At 39.1% G+C, this 16,582-nt stretch overlaps 1 protein-coding gene across 2 annotated transcripts in view; it reads left to right on the plus strand.

The window, feature by feature from the left end:
* The window catches only part of HS3ST5 (heparan sulfate-glucosamine 3-sulfotransferase 5), a 195,618-nt gene that overhangs the window by 91,838 nt on the left and 87,198 nt on the right, over positions 1 to 16,582 (plus strand). For both annotated transcript variants that reach the window (XM_040599479.1, XM_040599478.1), the window contains one exon: positions 9,287 to 9,493. The gene's annotated coding sequence lies outside the window, so the exon portion shown is untranslated. The remainder of the gene's footprint in view (positions 1 to 9,286; positions 9,494 to 16,582) is intronic.

The following is a 16,582-nucleotide window of genomic DNA, read 5'->3' on the forward strand; positions in this document are numbered from 1 at the left end:
AACTTATCCACCAAAGCAAAAAGTCTTTCCAAGCATTCATCCTTCTTTTTCAGTGAAGCAGCTTCTGTCACTCCCTTGCCAATCCTTGACAATCTTCATTCATCACATGCCTCTTTTTCAGTTGTTTTCCCCAGACTTCCTATCAGTTTCAGATGATGAAACACCACCAGCCAAAACAGCAATTCTTGGTGCTGTGTTCTAGAGGATCTGGTGGTTTTCACCAGAGCTGGTAAACACACGTGCATAGAAATAACACGTGAAGTGGGAACAACTTCAACTGACCCTGTTTTGATTTCAGTTGCTTTCTTAATTTTTAATGAAAGCTGCCTGCCTTTTGTTGAAGAAATATTCTACACACACCCACACCCACACCCCCCAAACTGTCTAGTTCTTAAGCAGCGTTAGGTAAAGAAGATATTATGTAAGATATTATGTACATGTAAAGCTGAACATCAAAGTTAACTCTGTATTTTGCTGGATTGATTCGGTTCTTATTCTCCCAGGTAACCAAAAAGAGCATCAGATCACCTCAGAGCAGACTGTAATTCTTTCTTGTTCTTTCTTTCTTTCTTTCTTTTATTTTCATGGGAAAGAATGGTATATTGAAGCTGTCTGAGCAATGTTGGGGTTTGGGTTGGGGTTTTTTTTCTATTTTTAAGTAAAGCAAATATGACCATGGGGAGGAATAATTTTATCCCAGTGGTCCTGATGCTGATCTCTTTTTTGCCAAAGTAAATCAAGAATAATCTTACCAACATCAGTACCGCCACATCAGTAAAATTCTAGTGGGAATATGGAATATGGCACAGTATGTCTGTAAAGTATAATGAAAGATTGCAGTGGGAATTGTTGTTCCTGTGTATCTCTGCAGGAAATCAGTGGAATTTGGTATTTGAGATGGTTGAATAAAAGAAACTTCTAGTTTTAGTTAATCAAGGCTGAGTTAATTAATCTGACATGTGACAGGAGAACACTGTGAAACTTCAACCATGTCGTCTGAGACTGGACTGAATACCTCTGCTCTGGAACCGAAAAATGCTTTTCAAATCTGCTGTTAATATGATAATGGTTGGCAGCATTTGGGCAGGGTGGGAACTGACATAAAAACAAATTGGAAACAAAGGCTGCTGCTCTGTTTCAAACCTGCCTGTTAAGTGTTGCAGAGCAGTCCTTTCTCTGTGTATTTATGAAGGAAAGCAGGAACCGGTAAGATAATTTTGTTAGCACAGGCCACTTCTTTGCATTCTTCATGGCTGACAGTGTCTTCACTCAAACTGCAGAACCAATTTCTGAAAAAGCGGCCATTTAGGCTGTTTAAACAACTGACTGGGTAGTGACAGGCTGCTTTTACGGGCTGCACAGATAGATACATGGTGCATCCATACCCACAGCGCTGCCTCATACACCTCACAGCTGTCCCTTGGTGTGCCCATGGAAAACTCCAGTTCCCCCATAGCTGCGGGTGTTGCACAAGGCTGCTGCAACAGCCAGGAGAGAGCAGGGACCAGTGGGCAACGTATGGAGGTTGAAGGATGCTGCCTTTGAGGGAGGGAGGTTAAATCAGATCCCAGGAGGTTCAGTGCAGGATTACATTCTTTTCACTACCTGCCTGGAAACATACTAAAAGCCTTCACATTGAGAAAACGAGAAACTGCTGAAAACACAGATTAAACACATAAACTGTCCAGTCAGAGAAATTAGAACTGGAAAATAATTCCTCTAATTTACATGCTTATCAGTTTAGGATGAGAAGGTGGTCAAGAAGAGACATTCAACTCATTTTATAATTGGCTTGTACTTCATTTCCAAATGAGAAAAAACTTCCTTTAATGGGCCAAGGTGCTGAAAAGATAAGCCATCATGATACTTGCGTTGAGAATGTACATACGGCTCCCTCCAGTCTGCGCACCTTTGTATGGCAGCTCGGTCTGTGAGGTTAGGCTTCTGTGAGGCTGTGCCTCCTCCGGAAAGCTGCTGGGGCTGAGGCTCTTCGGGTCACGTACATACGATCTGGTTTGGGATTTGGAGTGCTGCTGTGTCGATTTCACTCAGAAAGTTAAGAAAACTCTTTCCTCCTAGCAATACCCAGCATTTTGTGGGCAGCAGGTCTGGCGGTAGCGTTTGATCTGTCAGCAGAACTGGGCCTTCTGCTCAGCAGAGTGACCCGGGGAGCAGGGGGCCTTGGGGCGCCTCGTGTCCAGCCTCCCGCTGAAAGCAGGCAGGTCGTGCAGCAGGTAGCCCAGCCACGTCTTGTTGAGTGTTGAGTATCTCCAAGGACAGAGATTCCACAGCCTCTCTGGGCAACCTGCTCCAGCTGGCCACCTTCACGGAAATTATTTTTTTTCTTTTTACGCAGCCAGAATTTCCTGTGTTGTGAGTGCTGCTTCTAGCCCTCCTGCTGTCCACCTTTGAGGACAGTCTCGTTCCATGTTCTCCACACACTCCTCGTAGGTGCCTGCAGACCGCAGCAAGGTCTCTCATTAGCCTTCACTCCTTAAGGCTGAACACAGTTCTCTCATCCTCTCATTGTAAGTCATATGCTCCCGTAATGGGTCTTCTGGTGGTTTCTGTTGCCTTTTTTTAAAGAAATCCAGATAACTGGAATATTTGGAAGCTGCAGTTAAGAGGACATGGCACAGGACCAAGTATACAGCTACCCTTACACTCCCTAACATTAAATAAAGAAGAGCTCACATGTGATCTTGAGCTCACGGATTAGGAAAGACAGAGTACCGTGACACAGGAACGAAGAATCCCTTCTTATGGTGGCTTGCCAGCTGTTCTCCCCCACTTACATTTTGTATCAGGTACTACATGGTAAGATGTAGTAAGTAGCTCTTACTTCCTACATCAGTAGATGCAGCAGCTGATACTCATATGGATCTAGGTTTTGAAGGAAAACACTTATGTAGCACTTATCATAATATATGCTTATTTTACCCGCTTCCTTTTGCCACAAAATAATTAGTGTTATGAATACATGTATTTAAATACATGTGAACATAGAAATGCATCTATTATGAGAAATGTCTTCATACCAAATGTCTCTTTTTTAAATACAGGTTCCTTAACTGCATTCATGAAACCTTTGGACAGGGTTGTCAGTTTGTAGTGCGCTGATGAGTGTGTGTGAGTCCCACTGGCCCTCCCTGTCTTCTCACTGTCACACAAAGCTGCCAAGGGTCAGTATGTGTTGCAGCCCTCCTTTCACAGCGAGCATGCTGTAGCCAAGGCTGTGACATGGATAGTGTCGTAGTTCCATCCACACCTTGGTTCCTTTTGCGCTGTCTCTCATGTCAGTGTCATAGTAAGGCATCTCTCGTCCCAGAGGTGTGGATGCTGGGCCACTGGCTGTTCCTTTTTCTGACTCATAGAAAACAGATTTCCTGCTAAGAAAATTCACATTGGCCTTGTGTCTGCAGGGAGATGTCCCCTCAAGGGGAAGTTCACTATTTATGTCCTCCAAGAGCTAGAGATTTCCTCATAAAACTGACCCCTTTCTGTAGATCATGTACCAGAGCTTCAGCTGCTGTAGCTGGCTGTACAGTTGTGCTGATGTGCTGAATTTAGGTTAGCAGAGCAGCTGCTCTTGTCCCAGGTAGCAGTTTGTATTGAATAACTGTTGCAGAGCTGGTGCACTTGAACCTACATAAATTGTATGTGATGTGTACATATTGCATATACAGTCTATATATGGAATATGGTGGATTAAAGGTATATGCGTGCTCTTTTGTGGTACTTTGAATAACACTTAGGTATAAATGAGGTTTTATTTATTGTACATACTGTTGTTGAAGGGTACTTTGAGAAGAAGTTTGTTGATGATCATTTTATCCTTCTTTTTCTTATTAAACATTTATTACAATAGAACTTTGTTATTTCAGACTACTGCCTCAAGAGATTTATAGCACATTTAACACCTCTCTTTTTTTAACATAATTTTAGTTTGAGGATTTTTTTACTTGTAACTTTCTTAGTGTCGACACACTGCAGTAGGTTTGCACCATAGTAACACGTTACTCAGCATGGAATGTGAATGCCATTTTTGCCTGACAGTTAAGAAACAGGAGGTTTGTGCTTATTTTGAAATGTGGACACACTAGCACAGTGTGTTTACCAACCTCTGTTAGACATTGATGCAAATAGTCCAAGTTCTGTTTCACCACACTCAAATTTGAGTTCAAATAGAAAACCATATATTTTAAAAAATACAAGTTGCTAGTATTCAGCTTTTTGGTGGCAAATTGTTAAGCTGCTTGGAATTCATTCCATAATGCAGACAAAATTTATCTTGGAACTGAGAAGTTGATGGGCATGGTGGTGTGGTGGTCATGATGATATGCCATGGCTTCACATGTCTCTAAAACATATTGAATAACAGCTAAATAGGTAATATGTGGCATGTCAAAATTTGTGAGAATGGACTGTTGTTTCCCTGAGGGTAATTGCACTTCATACATATGCAGCAGGTGGAAGAAGCAATCTGTAGAAATTCCTCCCAGATTTCATCAAGAGTTCCTCGAGTAAGTGCGGTCAGCTCTGCAGGTCTGTGCTGGAGGGCTTCCCAGTGCTACTGCCCTGAGGCAATCTGTCAGAAGGATTTACACCAGAGGTACAAATACTAGAAGCTCCAGCTTCTTAGAAGTTGGGGCAGTCTGATTGTCAGGGTTGGACAGATGCCATAGGCTCAGAAATCTTGGGTTATTCTAAAAACTATTTTCATGGAGCAGAGGGAAACCAGGAGGTGAAAATCTGTATGAGAACCCCAGATTCCTATTTTTTTTCCTTCTTCATCCCCAGTCACGTAATTATGGCTCTCTGTATGTGTTTTCACAGCATTCATGGCAAATTCATTGTTTTTGTAGGAACCAGCTCTGACTGTGTCTTGAACCTGCCAGAGCAGCCCTGATACTTGCTGCCAGGACAGCCTCTTCACTGCCATCCAAGTAGCTGTAGCTGCTCTCTGCACTGTTTTTCAGCAGCGTCTAGAAGGAAATGTAGCCAGTTGGCTGCTTCTTATTCATTTTAACTTTTACATAGCTTTCTATTAAAATACTGACGTGAAATGCTTTGGAAGGATGCACATTAACTATTATGTTATTAAATTATAGTATCTGGATGTGGGCTCAAAATAGCTCTGAAAGCAAACAATGGAGTAGTTCATTAGGTCTTAGTCTGAATGACCTTTGGCATTAGTTACTTCAGGTAGTTGCTACTGCAAGAGATCACAGTAAGAAGTAAAAGAGAAAAAAGATCTACCCTTTGAGATTTAATGCCTTCTATCTCTGTTGAAGCAGAAAGTATGATACAGCTGCCGTGGCTTAATCTAACTCATTTAATTTTTACATTGCAAGGGACTAGGTGTATGCACATGGCCGGGTTTTGTGTTATTATTTGAGGAAGAGTAACTTTCATGTGTGGAGAAAGAGGAGGTCACTTCTCAAAACGTACAAATTTTTAGTTGCTTGCTATAAAAAAACCTTTTTTTATTTCTTTAATAAACCTTTAAAAAACCTTTAATATTTCTTCTTAAACTCTTCTGTTTTCATCTGTTTTCATAAGATTTCTTGCAGAGTGCTTTCTTGTACTTGGGAAAAAAAAAAAAAAAGAAAAAAAAAGAGCATTTAGCAGATTCAGAGAAGGAAACCCGTAAACTAACTCAAGTTCATTATTAAAAACAAACAAACAACCTTCAGCAGATCTTACTTCTTGGTGTGCCTTGACTCATGGTTTTTAATGGTTGGAGTCCATGATACTGGGCACTGGCGCAGCCACACGATTACACAGCGCCTAGCTGCCCTCGGTAGGTGTGGGAACCAGCTCAGCCTGGAGCAGTGCAAACCTTCATGCAGTGCAGGTGACTCCTCTTGCATAGTCTCTAATGAGAGACAGTATCCGTTGCTTTGAATTCAATGAGCTTTTGAAATGCTTTTAAGTCATCAAGTGGCTGAGTAAGGGGCTTGCTCTCTTAATGGAGAGGAACGATACATCTACATCCATTGGTTATTCTCTTATTGTTCCGTCCTTCTCTCCTCCTGTCTCTCTACTAACTGAATGGAGGAAAGGCAGGAGATGTGTCGTAAGGGTGTGTGGGAGTATGTGAGGACCACAGCTGGCTGGATTATGCTCAAACAACTGTGTAGGACAGGAGGTGTCAAGCCTGGCAAGGTTTAGTCCCTACCACCTATGGGGAGTGATGTCCATGTGAACTATGGCCAGGGTGATGCCTAGGACATGTGGAGAACCGACCAGTTCATTTCAAAAGGGAGCCCAGGAGCAAAGTAACGTGTGGCAAGGGGGAACAGTCAGAGGACCAGGACCCAGCAGCAATTCATGGACCAAAACAGTAGCTAAGACTGCATGAAGGCACTGCTTGGATCCCTGAAAACGTTGCTGCTTCCTTATTGATAAAGCCCCTGGATATGCCTAAGTGTATCTAGCTTATAAAGAAAACAGCTAGAAGATTTTGTGGGCAAAAAGAAACACAACTTACTGGTTAATAATGTTGACGCTAACGCTAGCACCTTTACAAGAAAAACAATCAGTCCGCTGAAAGGAATCCTACTCTGGGAAAGAACTAAAAGGGGTTGGATCTACCATGTTCTTTTGCCCTTTTGTGGGGCATGGAGATGCCTATAGATCCTAGTCATGAAGTCTGAAAGGACACATTGGCCAAATAATCTAGTCTTAGGTAAAGTGGATAAATGCACAGTGAGAATGGACAGTTGTTAATCAAAAATCTGTATTGTTCTCATTATCACAGCAAGAAAGAGTTCAATTAGAAATCAAATAAGAGAAAAATAGTAATGATGTTACCTCATTTAATTTGATTTTTCACTTCATATGTATTCATTTAATCTATTTACAATAAAGAAATTTATGACATTTGTGTTCATTATATATAATTACATATATTGATATTTGCTTGTATTCCATGTTGAATTGTGGCTTTTATTGGTAGATCTGTCATTCCTGAAACTTACTGTTTATAATCAATATGACATTTCATCAAATAACAGATGAGAAATCCTATCTATTACTAAGTTTGAAAGCAATCTTTTCTTGGCAGAATATGTGTGTTCATTTGAACTGAACAGTATCCATTTTATAAATAAGTCTACATACTGTCAACACATTTTTGACTAGTCTCCTGAAGTCTGATGGGAAACAAGTCCATTCGGCAATTAGAGAATGCCTATAAAATAACAGGACTTTCAGCAACAGTAGTATTAGGGAGCTTGAGTACTGCCCTCAAAAATTTCAAGTTATTTAATTCCTGTAATACACTTATAGCAAAGAAGGGAAATGCATATATGCAGCTTTCCTCCAGAAGTTTTTTCAAATCTCCCTCCTTTTCTCTAAAACCTCGAAGGTAGTTGAGGTTGTCAAAGCAGAGCCCTTGGAATACATTCTGTTTATCTTGTGATCAACTTAGCTGAAAATCCTGTAACTCAGAGCACGGCTTATTTGTGATATGTCAAGAGCCCTTGAGAGCTCTCTCTTAAGGGGTTTATTGCTTTTGCTTTTCGTGCTGTCTATGTCGCACACAGGAGTGATGGCAAACACTGTTTGGATCTAATGCTAAAATCTATATCTCTAAGTGTCACTGACATCAAAGGAATCAGACCCTTCTGATTTCCGAGGTCCCAATCACACATCTGAGAGAGTTCTTTTGTCTCCTTCACATGACTGTTAATCTCATCTCCAGGGAGAGCTTGTGTACTTGCAGAGAAGTTTTGTGGGGCTGGTTTCCATGTTTGTTTTCTGGAGACACGCTGTTGGTTTCAAAGATACTGTGCATAATATGGCATGATTTCACAGAGCTGTAGTTGAGATGTTTTATTATTTATTTCAGCTGAACATTTACTCTATGAAACTGGAGCAATCAAAAGAGGGCTTTTGGGACATTATCAGTTCAGTCTAATGTATGAGCTCCGATTATTGTATCATTATAATATGCTGCTCGGTGTCTTTTGCCATTGATTTACCTACATTTTTTAAATTGCTCAATCAGAAGCCATTTATCTGATAAATTATTAACAAATAAATGTTCCTGATGGAAAAACAAATAATTCAGTGTCATAAATCATGTCTCACACAGGCAACAGCAGTCAGAAGTTAACTGCTTTTGAGCCAAGTAAGTAGTTTATGTAATGTACGTGGAAATTATGTAGTGAAATAAACATTTCATTGCAAAGAAAGGATGGCTGTTATTTTCCTAGACTTATACCAGATTCTGCAGTGTCTGCATTGTACATTTCTATTTTCTTTTATTAGTACACCAAACATAAAACAAAATTTAGTTTCAGGTGTGCATAGGCATCTGCATTTGTTACTGGAAGGTGCTCAAACTGGTCATTTGTAATATTTCTGTAGAAACCTTTTGATGTAATTCTGCTTCTCCACTCAGAAGTACATTTTCTTGATTAATGGAATATTTACAGGGTTAATGTGTTTGGCAGGTCATGTTGGCATTGATGATTTTGCAGGCTTAGCTGTATTCCAAATTCCTTGAGGTCTGATATACTTTGAAAGAAAGTAGATGTGTTCATGCCTAAAGCTAGAAATTGTAGTACAGGTTGGCAATTAAATACCATATTCCTGTTTCTGTCTGTGTTCCATTTCTTCAATATGGAGGCACAGATAGATAATTTAAAAAAAAAAAAAAAAAAAAAAAAAAAAAAAAAACCAAAACCAAACACAGGGGAAAAAAACCAACCCCAAACCAGAAAAAAACAAGACCGGTCAAAAAATTCTCACTAAATACTATTAATATTTTCTCCAGATGGGTCTGGCATTGTTCTCAGTATAAAAGTGGGGTTTTCACTGATTTACAAAAAGCCTGTAAATCACATTTCAGGTCAATGTCAAGGGTAAAAGGCAGCAGAGTAGCAACAGCACATACAGTATATCATCTCTTGCTAGTGAAGTTCTAACATTATTTTTCATGTAGCCCACTTAACAGAAAATTGCTAATTACATTTATTTTATTGGGAATATTTTCATTTGGCGCTTACTATTGAGAAACACATTTGATGTAAATTTCCTTCCCCTTCCCCCCTACCCTGAACTTCAGATTCCAGGCTGCTAATGTTTACAAGATACTGAGACAGTACTTCCAAAAACTTGAGCTGGCAAGTACTACTTCTGGGGCCCTACTGCACAAAATTTCTGTTCGGTCTTGAAGAAGGGAACTTGAGTGTTTGTTGTATTGTTTGGGGTTTGGTTGTTTTTTGGGTGTTTTTTTTTTCCAACTATGCAGCAAGCATCTTCTCTTTTCATACAGGCTCAGCGAGTTGTACACTATTTCAGCAGAGATGTCTGATCTTTCCATCTGCGTACCTGGAGTTGCTTTATTCCTTGACTGGTCTTTTCAGTAATCACTAAAGATTCTTGAGAATGAACACTGGAACAGATGAGTTAAATGCATCCTGAATGTTCTTCATCAAAATTAGATGTCCTGGACTTCCTGGATGTGCATAAGGACACAAAGGTTAGTGTATTCCTTAAAAGCCTGAAGTTTCAAGATGGTTTCATTTAACCATTAGCAGTGCAGACTATGTTTGAATTTGTTGCTTAAACATAGCCCCAGGTGGATTAAATGGTGGATGGATGACAGGCATCTAATATATAGTTGAGGTCATGCTTTTGACTGCTGTGGAAAAAAATGTACTTAGTGAGCTGGTGCAACTTAAAGCCCTCTGAATGACTTGCTAGCTGCCGCCAAGAGCAAGACCATGCTCTGAGCTTGGTTGCCATTAGCCATTTTTGTGGTATTTCTTCTGAGCTTCAGTTTAGTGCATTGTAATCATACTCATCTGATTTACAACTGGTCAAAAGGGGATGAAAAGAGTATTCTAGTTACCTCTGTTCACAAGATGGTCCTTGGTTACAGCCAGTGGGGATAAGGGGGCTGATGTTTGTCCACCCGTGTGCTTATTTGTTCAAGGTGGCATGTGGGCTTCAGGGTAATGCTGAAGACATATATAACTTTGAAAAAAAATAATTTCTTCCTAATGGCAACTATTAATTTCCTGGAAGCTGTGAGATTTTAATAAAATGCTTTTATTATCCCTTGATTTCTGTTAAAATATTATATCATCTATGGATATTGGTCTGTCTCCACTCTGCCATCTCCAGAAATCACCCTCAATCAGGACAATTTGCTGACATAATTTTTCTGTGGTACAATCGAAAATGTAGAAGAAACCATTCTGCAAACAGATACATGCTCAGAAAGGTGATGGAATGTGTGTGGGCATATGTGCACATCAAGTCATGTCTCAAACACATAACAGACAAGGAAAGTAACAAGATCATAAAGATACATCATGATTTTCAGCACCAATCATAACATTATAAAAAAAAAGTTTATAATGATGTGGATAATGCTACGTGCAGTAGAGAAGGAAAGTGAACAGTCATGTAACCTTGATTTTATTCTATGATTGCCATCTGTTTTCCATCCTTTGCAGAATATTCTTCAGGATTATTGCGCCGTCTGGGTTTGGGGGAGGAAGGGGCAAAGTTATTTTCCATTTTACACTGTCAACCTTATCCTATTTGATTTGGCCATTAAAGAAAAAGAATTAGTTTTACAAATACTATTTGTTCTTATTAAACATTTCGACAACCTATTAAAACAGTTTGAGGAAACCTATTGGCTAAAATAGATGGAGTTCAAACTTGATGCAATTAAAACTACATGAATTGAGTTCTGCTTGCTCATTTTTGTGGAGGGATTCTAGTGACATCATTTGAATAATCGCTTTTTAATGTCTTTTTGTCTAATGCTCTAGCTAGCTTTTCTTTTTGCATTCTAAATGCCTAGTCCCTGTATAAAGTAAATAGAAGACAAAAATATCATTCCTCATCAAAAGAAATTGTTTCCCCATTGGCACCAAATATCTACTCCAGATAGGAGAAGAGGAGAAAAAACCACAATAACAATGCAGTTTTGTTTAATCTAAGTTCTATTGAAGTTACTGAGAGTTTTTTAATACAGTTCAGTAGGAACAATAACCTGCATATAAAAATACAGACTCCATTTAAAGGCAGAAGGTCAGACAAGTTGTAAGATTTTGCAAAGATTTCCATATGGGCAAGAGCTATGTTAGTTCTGTGGAGTGCACTCACTGTGTAGCTAAATATTTTACAAGAAAATAAGATTCATATAGGAGATACATTGTAGCTTTAACGTGTAATCATTTTTTTATAATATTACATCTTCTATACATGTGTGTGTACTAAGGGGTGAATACCTCACACAGTTGCAGAGCTCAAATTTCAAGTGTGGTGAACTCCACCTCCCTGCACTGCATTCATGTTTTTACTTCTCGGGGTATTTGTGTAATACGTATTTGTGTGGACCGTTAAATATATATAATGTATATGATTACAGGTTCTACAAACTCAGTACAATTGTTGACACAGCCTTGCTATGTTAGGGTAGGTAAAGCTAGAAGATCCTATGTATCTTTCAATGTGCTTATGGTATCGCTACTAAAGCACACATTCATTAATACCAGTATATAAATTTGGATGAAAAATTATGCAAACAAATGCTTTATTTTTCAGTTTTGTGGACTTTGTAGTTTATGCTATGACAAATGTTACAGACATTATTTGATAGATTGGAGATCAAATTTTCATTGATAGGTAATGGATATGTTCATTTAAACAGCGGAAATGAAAAAATGAGCTAAATTATCTGACTGGCTGCAAACCTGGTGGAGTTTCACCTGTCCAAATTTTCCACAATTACTTTTGTTATTGGCAGAAGAAAACACTTACTGCAAGAACTGCAGCTAGGTTTAGCCACTAGGCCTGTGGAAGCTTAAGTAGTAAAAGTAAGAAATTACCCTGATGTAAATGAATAAATGTTATACTAGATTAAGTACCTAGCTTATTAAGTCAAAAGAAGTGTTGTGCATTTAATGAAGAAGCACACACACACAAGAAAATATATGATGGCTTATGAAGTGGGAATGTTTACCATAAACCTAGATTTGAAATTGATCCTGGAGATTTTGTGTGAAGCCTATACGGCATACAGACCAAGCTCTGGAGGTTACAGCTTCATCCTAGAGGTTGAAAGGAGAGTCCCCTGACAAGGGGAAGACTGAATTATGTCTTGGCAGGTTGACTTAATATGCAGGAAAAAAGATGTCTTCTGTCAGTATATTTTGTGAGGAGGAAAACCAGAAGTGATCTAGCCACCACTTCGGAAGTAGGTCAGAGCTGTGAATCCTAATCCAAAGCAACATGACTGCAACTCAGCATAAGGTCTCTTAAGTTCCGGAAAAATGGGTTGTGTTTAAGACATGTCTCTGCCCTTGTCATCACCTTTGCCTGATATGCTGGCTTTCCTGAGAACCATCTTTCACACAAGAGTAACCACATCTTCCTCTCAGCTATTTTGCCTCTTCAGCAAACCTAAAGTTACATACTTCTGTCTATAGCAGCAAATCAGGGCTTGGGCATGAGTTTGATACCTGGCTTCTGCTCAGCCATCCCATCTGTTCACATGTTCCCTAGCATGGTTTCGCCCCATAGCCCCAGACAGTGCCAGGGTGGAGTTCAGGGAGCAGCATAGGGTAAGGACGGTTTCCAGGAGGCAGCTAAGAATACAGCCACCTTGACTTGGGGTGGAGATACTGGGTCACCCACACTCTGGGCAAGAGAATTAGCGCTGGTCTGTTTAAATTACAAACATGCACACAACCGGTGTTGCAAAGCTGAAGCCTCCTCTAACTTCAGCTGTGGAGCACTGATGTCCATGCAAGTTGTTCTGTCATGTTTCTTTATCTTTAACCTTTTCACTGGTCACTACTTAAAGAACAGAGAATTTGGGGAGGTTTAGCTGAACCACCCCCTCTTCCATTTTAGACACTCAGACAGTATGTAATGCAAAGCATTTGCAGTATTTGTGGCTTTTACACAGTAGATAACGATTGTTCAAACAACTACAGTGGCCTCTCATACTTATCCCTGGGACTGTTTTCTTTCTCTTTTTTTTTTGGTGCCATTTCTAGCTTGAATGAGATAAAGAACTTGCATGAATGAAGTTATGTTTTCCATGCTACTCTTGTGGGGGACATTTACTCCCTGTAGTTGCTTGCTACTTTGTGGTCTTTTCATTTTTGTATAGTCTTTATTGAATACTTTACATATGAGTTTTAGCTTACTACTGTGTTGGGCATCATATCTATTAGTAGATTCTGATGAAATATCTATTTTACAATTTTCTTCTGTACAAAAAAAAGAAGCTTGTAAACATGGAATTTTTTCAGTAATAAAGTGATGAGGGAGATATGATGTTCAGCTTTATTAATCTAATAATTAAATAATTAAGATAAAAGTATAAGACCATAACACTACTATCAAAAATTTTAATATCAAACAGCTTTTACAAAAGGAAGTGAAGAATATATGACTTTCCCTTTCTCAATAATTTTATTCACATAAGATTTAAAAATATTTGATTTAAGAAAATGTGGGTATTTTTACTCACTTTGAAAAAAAAACACATTTCAAACAGCAGGATGTAATTTCAGACTATTTGCAGTCAAGAGGCCTCTGCTGAGCAAAATACTCATTCAATTTAGGAATGCAGATTATAATAATTTTCCTATCTCCCTCACAGCAGGATTCCTGTCATCGTTTTGCAAACTCACAGGTTGCAGTATTGAATGACTAGCTAACTTCAGTTCCAGGTAACACATGCTCCAAGCATATTCTCATTAGCTCAACTTAGTTATAATGCAAAGCTGCTTAGTTTCACCAAGTGAAATGGGATACACTTAAATTGCCTCATCTAATATAATGCTTGTTCTTAATACATGCAAAGTGGTTTATGATGGCAAAGCTTGTAGAGCATGAAAATCGGCAGGGAAAGTAAGGTTTTCTGACTAAAACTGTCAAAAAGAAGTCCTATTTTGTATCATTACTTTTTAAAGAGGTTAAGAATGAGGAAGGAGAGATTGGAGTAAGAAATATTCAGGCTAGAAAAGCGTAAATTTAGTGCATTAACATTTTTAATACATCAGCTCTACCAACCAAGAAAATTATCAAGTAAAGCCGTTCTTTCAGTAATGTCTTCTGCACCATAAAATTACATGTAAAATACACACTGGTCAAAATATATTGCAGTAAGGAAAAACAGGCTTTATTCTGTTTTATCCAGAGAATTTTAAATAGTACACCATGTTTCCATTTGTTGTAATTATTAATCCAGCTTCCTGTGGCTGTATTAATTTGCAGGGACTTTTTAATTTCAGATGTGGATAAGCAATTATTTATCTTTCTTCTTCTTTTTAATGCGCTTTAAATAAAGTGACTGTATCCCAATCTCATATACCTTGCAGACACAGAAGCTGGTTTCAATAAGACCCCAAAACAACACTGGTAAAATTGTGGGTTTTTTCCAGTATCCTGCACCTGCAGTCTGACCATAGGGCTATAACTTCTCTCCTTATATCCCTTTCCAATACTTCCAGAAAACTGTTCAGAGAGGGGCTAAGCTGCTGCAGGCTTTGCAGATGACACCCAAGTGCATATCTCATTTTCCACAGACGTAACCAGAGCCATCACAAAGATGTTGCACTGCCTAGAGGAAAGTGGCTCCTAGAGAAGAGCATCTGGCTGAGACTGAAACTGGGTGAGATCCAGACAGTACTGGTTGAAAGGCAGAAATGATCCAGGCAGCCAGTTGAGTAAGATTCCTAGGCACGTGCCATTAGGCATTAGTTTGCAATGAGGCTGCTCACATCCTTGGAAAAAGGCAGGGATAAGCATTATCCCTGTTGCTTAGCTGTGGCCCCAGAGAATGAACCAAGAACTCTTCCTACTAAAAACAAAGCATTTGCGACACAGTTTTTTTTCAGTCTTCCTTAATTTTTCACTGAGTTTAGAAAACGAGGCCGCAAAACCAACAAAGTCTAGAAAACTATTCCATACCTCCCAGGCAAAGGCCTAGACACAGACATCTCTGCAAACTTTCTGAGAGGTTGATATAACTCATAGTATCCAAGGCTGTTTCACTCTTCACGGTAAGAAAGCATTGGTCCTGGACCACAGTGCCTCTGAGGCTCCTATTTGCATTTTGGTGGAAGGCACTGTTCTTGTTCTCAAAGGTACGGCCATTTTGGATCTCTTGATATCCATGAGCATTTTTTCCTTTTCCACAAATGAACTGCTTCTGCAAGAAACGATTTAAAAACTTCTGAGCAAAGAGGGCTCCTGAGAGAGACATAATGCATCTTTTCTTGTTATGCAGCGAGCTTTTAGGAACTGTACACACCACAGAGTCCTTTCAACAAATAAGTTGACTTTCAGAAGTTCTGTACATCTACTGAAATTAAGCCTTCTGCTCTTGGTAGGAGAAAGGTGAAAGATGAGTGATTTAAACTCTGGGATGTCATCAAACATCCCTCATCTGTGAAGTGCCAGGACACAACAGTGTTAGCTTATAGGAATGGATAACTGGTGGGTAGAGATGAAAGTATATGTGAAAGCTGCAAGCAAATAAAGCCCCATGAAAACACACAACTGGAGCAGCTGCACACAATACCCTTGGGGAAGCTGGAGTCCAGTTTCAGGGTGGAACAGGTATTGGAGCCTGGTCCCAAACATTAATGAAAAGTTACGAGTGTCTTTATGGAGGAGAAATAACTGTAAAACTGTTAGTATTCACTGTCAAAATCTTAAACCTTCTCCCTGACAGCATTATCTTTGCTTTACTTGGTTCCCTCAACAGGGAGCAGAGAGAAGGCATCCTGGATCTCATTTGTGAGGATTTTGTTGGTGTAAGCAGTCACCTGCAGTTTTATTTCCCTGGATTTTCTGAGGTCACAACATGACCCAAGTAAGACATGGTCATCTAAATATTTCTCTTGTGTTTCCTCCACTTCACATTCAAGAATAAGCAAGAGTAAAATGATAATATAGGTCTTTAGCTTTTTGCTTTTCTTACTGGTGTTTGCATGGTTTTGATTTTTGGTAGATACTTCTCAGAGAAATTTCTGTCTCAAAAGCAAAGATGCTTTCAGAAAGCACTCAAGTCACCCTGTTTGTTTTCCATATATATTTTCCATTATATGAACTGAAGTACTAAATTTAATTGGTTAATCTTTGGGCCTCCTGAGGAAAATACATTCCTAGAACATTTTCCTCCTGGTAATTCCTTCCTTTTAGTCTCTTCACTGGCTCACCAGCTGTGCTGCTTATCACAGCTTCATTCACTTTATGAAAACTATTTAAAACATTCTCCATTAAAAACTGTGTAGAAAACTCAGTGCATGTTTGTGAAGCTCTTGTAGGAACATGTAGTTATTGGGAGGAATAAAATAAAAAATGCAAAACTACTATTCAATTGGTATCTGTGCAGCCAAGCTGTACTTATTGCTATCATGAATAAAGCATTTGTTTTTCTAAATTGTGTGTATATTCCTAGAAGGGTACTTAAAAAACAGAGCTTGTTAGAGAAGGCATGGAAACAATGCAGAATTTCTCCTGTTTCAGTACTCAAATAATAAGGCATAATCATAAATTCTTACTGCAGTCCGACCAGCTAAAAGGGCAT

The sequence above is a fragment of the Falco naumanni genome, chromosome 6 (genome assembly GCF_017639655.2).
Source record: "Falco naumanni isolate bFalNau1 chromosome 6, bFalNau1.pat, whole genome shotgun sequence".
Classification (NCBI taxonomy): Eukaryota; Metazoa; Chordata; class Aves; order Falconiformes; family Falconidae; genus Falco; species Falco naumanni.